The sequence below is a fragment of the Theropithecus gelada genome, chromosome 1, assembly GCF_003255815.1.
Source record: "Theropithecus gelada isolate Dixy chromosome 1, Tgel_1.0, whole genome shotgun sequence".
Taxonomy (NCBI): domain Eukaryota; kingdom Metazoa; phylum Chordata; class Mammalia; order Primates; family Cercopithecidae; genus Theropithecus; species Theropithecus gelada.
Window position 1 is genome coordinate 28,462,036 of NC_037668.1, and position 716 is coordinate 28,462,751.

Here is a 716-nt window from a genome sequence, read left to right on the forward strand (position 1 = left end):
CAGGGCGGAAGACCGGACGGGGTCCGGGATCGTGGGCCCTGGGCCCTGACGCCTCGGAGCATTCCCTGTTCCGAGCGGGCCCTACGTGGTGGAAACTCGGGAGCTCGGGAGCCGGGGGAAGGCCGAGGGCGAGCTTCTCGGGGGTTTGAATATGAGCCCGGCGTCCCCGGGCTGGCGGTGCCAGCTGGGAGCCGGCAGGCATGGGAGGGCAGGGCTCTTGGGGCAGCCAAGTGCCTCTGCCGGCGGCTACAGGCATGCCACCTGAACCCGCCCGATCTCGTCTGATCTCTGAAGCTTAGCAGCGTGGGGCCTGGTTAGTACTTGGATGGGAGACCGCCTGGGAATGCCGAGTGCTGTAGGCTTTTTTGTTTTCTTTTTTGTCTGTCTTTCTTTTCTACCTGCCTTTCATTCCCCTCTTCTCTGTTTCTTTCTTTCTTTTCTTTCTTTCACTTTCTTTCTTTCCTTCTTTCTTTCTTCTCTTTCCTTCTTTCTTTTCTTTCTCTCTCTTTCCTTCTTTTTTTTTTTCTCTTTCTTTCTTCTTTATTTTCTTTCAGTCTTTCTTTCTCTCTGTCCTTCTTTCTTTCTCTTTCTTTCCTTCTTTTCTTTTTTCTTTGTTTTCTTTCTTTCTTTTCCTTCTTTCTCTCATTCTTTCTTCTTTCTTTCCTTCTCACTTTCTTCTCTCTCTTCCTCCCTCCCTCCCTGCCTTTCTTTCTTTT

The 716-nt window shown here is 50.7% G+C and overlaps 1 pseudogene; it reads left to right on the forward strand.

Moving 5' to 3' along the window:
* The first annotated feature begins 244 nt into the window (after nucleotides 1-244).
* On the forward strand, nucleotides 245-362 carry LOC112614664 (annotated as a pseudogene).
* The last annotated feature ends 354 nt before the right edge of the window (nucleotides 363-716 follow it).